This window comes from Myotis nattereri (genome assembly GCF_964212035.1).
Source record: "Myotis nattereri genome assembly, chromosome: 21".
Classification (NCBI taxonomy): Eukaryota; Metazoa; Chordata; class Mammalia; order Chiroptera; family Vespertilionidae; genus Myotis; species Myotis nattereri.
In genome coordinates, this window is record NC_138097.1 from 6,065,294 (window position 1) to 6,068,694 (window position 3,401).

The window sequence follows — 3,401 nt, forward strand, 5'->3', positions numbered from 1 at the left end:
CTATGAGGGAGCCATACACTCCAAATCTCGAAGTCTCACTGTTACTTTTTTAAAAAAAATATTTTATTAATTTTTTACAGAGAGGAAGGGAGAGGGCTAGAGAGTTAGAAACATCGATGAGAGAGAAACATTTAACAGCTGCCTCTTGGACACCCCCATTCGGGATGTGCCCGCAGCCAAGGTACATGCCCTTGACCAGACTTGAACCTGGGACCCTTGAGTCCACAGGCCAGTGCTCTATCCACTGAGGAAACCGGTCAGGGCCTCACTAATACTTTTTATGTAACAGGTGAGAATTCATAGTTTGCTTCTGGCAGTTTGGGGATGCCAGTCAGTTAGTCTAGGTCAGTGGTCGGCAAACTGCGGCTCGCAAGCCACATGTGGCTCTTTGGTCCGTTGAGTGTGGCTCTTCCTAAGCCTCAGGAGTACCCTAATTAAGTTTTTCACAATTTACCTACCTATATAGTTTAAGTTTAAAAAATTTGTCTCTAAAAATAAATTTAAGTCGTTGTACTGTTGATATTTGACTCTGTTGACTAATGAGTTTGCCGACCACTGGTCTAGGTCATCAGCCAGAAAACAAGCAGAAGCTCAACTAGTTCTAAGAAGCAATGGGCCAAATACTTTATCTCAGCACTTTTAAGATTTCTACCCATTTCATTCCAAGTAGGACCACTATGCATGAGGTTATAAATCTCAGCTCTGATTTCTCTGACTAGTTATTTGGGGTCTTGAAGCGTTCACTGTAGCTTCGGGGGCTATCTCCTGAACAAAGGGCCTTGAAAGGACTGACTCCATCCTGTCCCGCACCCTCCATCTAAACCATAGGAACTCCATCCTGTTCCCATAACCTCCCTTTTCTAAGAACTGCCATTTAAAAATTTCCACTAAACACAGACGGTCCTTTGTTCTGTTAATTCCAGGAAGTAAGTAAACCGGATAGCCTCACTGATAGAAGTAACTCTGCTATTTCTAGCTTCTGTAAGCACGCGTGCTCGAATAATGGGGAAAATAAGACACCTTTGGGGAGGGGTTAGCAATCTGAATCTGTGCCAGGAACCTAATGCATATCCTTGTTAGCCTGTAGTCTTGTCACTGCCCCTTCTTAGTTATCTGGTTCTGCAAGCCGCTCTGCCAGCATGGGGGTCTGGTCCGTTCTTGGTTCCTCCCATGCCAGGTGTCTTCTGGTTATCTGAACTGTGCTCAAGTCTGAAAGCTTTCTGCAAGGTATCTGCTAAGCACACTGCCCACATTCCAGCAAGTGTTTCTTTTTTTGTTTGTTTGATTTGGGTTTTTTATTTTTTTGGTTTTTATTTTTTTTTCCTTTATAAGCTAACCCCTAATTAAGTTAATTCGGTGCCGTGAGAATTTGAGAGACCCAAGTCCTCCTACAGCCACTGCCTTTTGAAATAAAGACTCTAAATTCGGCTCTCTGATTATGGGCTCTTCTGGTTAGCTCACTGAATTTCCAATATAACACTCCTATACCCTCCCTTGAATTTTTCAGGAAAATAAAGGATTCCCTAAGTCCAGGTAGACAATTTTCTCTAACCAGTCAGATGGAGATGTAAAAAACAATATTCTAATTTTTATGTTGGTTCCATTGATTCTATTGCTACTGAGTTGCCATTGAAACCCATCACATAATCATGATTGATCTTAGCTCCCATCTTGGCCTTGCTGATCCACATTCCTGAGTCTTCATGTGAACTCACACTTGGACTTGGGGGTCACACCTTTTTTTAGTTTACATACATATACTTTGTATGCTTAGCCACTACTCCAATTCCCAGCACCCTATTCTGGCAGCTGGGCCTCCTAGCTCCTGCCACCCACAGCCTCCCTCACACACTGCAAAGCTTATGTGCAGCTCACTTCTCAGCCCAGATCTCTGGGGATGAGTTATCCTCTGAGCTTTGTGGGGTTTTCTGTTGTGTTTTGTTTTTCTGCTAGCAGGTGTTACTTACAACAATACTAAGCTGCCAAAGAGATTCAATAATGACACAGGAAAAAATCAGACGATCTTTCTCCTTTGTTGCTATATCTATACCGAAGGTCACTGTATACCCTGTGGAGCATCTTTGTTTAGGTAGTGGAAGGCCCCTTGTCGCTTTCTCAGAGTAGTAAGCACCAGATTTCCTGAGGTTCCGTAATTGAGGTTGGCCCCTCAGTGATCTCTTTGCCATAATAATGAACCTTCCCCAAGTGATTTGAATTTACCTCAGGTTTCAAAATATTTTAAATTATGCCTCACATGGAAGCCAGTCAACAGAAAGCTCTGAATCCAAAGTAGGTTATTGGCCCTTAAAATTGCTAAGGGCCCATCCATGACCCATAAATATCCATGGGTGGCCAGTAGGATTGCATCTTCCAAGCCAATTGGGGTGGCCAGGGAGATTAAGCACCATTCTCATAAAGATTTGCTGGATCACAGTTTGAGTAGGTAGAGTGGGGGTAGTCTTAGTCCAGGCCAGGTTCTGAGCGTTATCCGTTTTCTGTGGTTGGTATGATTTGCTACAAAAAGAAGGGAGCATTGTGTTATCTGACCTCATGAGGCAATATATTTGTACATAAATTCAGTTACAAGTTAGGTAACAGCTGAGATGCCCTGAAATACAGACCACAATCTGAGTACAGGTAATAAACAGACTTAATAACATTTTCTGAAGTATGCAACATTTATTAACCATGACAAGTTCACATTGGGATTTATTTGGGATTTAAAATAGTTTCAACAAATAAAATTCATAACCAGCTTTTTTCTTTGCGTTATTGTTTTTCTGAGAATAACTTTTGCAGTATTATCTCATTTGATCCTCCTTAGCCTTCTGAAATAAATAATAAGAGTCTTATTTTGTAGAGGAGGACCTTGAGCCTCACAAAGACCTATTGGTAACAGAATTAGGATGTGTGAGTTTAAGACATTTGTGATTATGTCTAGCTAACTCTAATTAATTCACTGAACTATACTGCCCTCATATCATGACTGTTATACCTTATATTTTTTTCACTACATACTTCATAAAACAGTTGTATACCTTACACATTTAAAGTGTATGGAATAATTGAAGTTTTAACATTATTGGTGATATTATGTGAAATATTCTAAGAATTTACTATATTTGGAGAATATTTTTATGTTAATATTAAGAAAGTAATATTACTTATCACCATTTTTTTGTTCTGCACAGCCAACAACAACTAACTTCTAAACATAAAGAAAAAAAGAAACACACAAAATCTGAAAGTTTCACTCCTGGTAAGATTTCTGAAAATGAATTCCTCTTGGCGCTCCTACCATAGATGAAGTAAGAGTAGGGAAGTTTTGATAACGGAAGTGCAGGAAAAAAATACCAATGTGTAAGTTGCAAGTATAGTTTTTCTTAATCTCTCTCTTAATA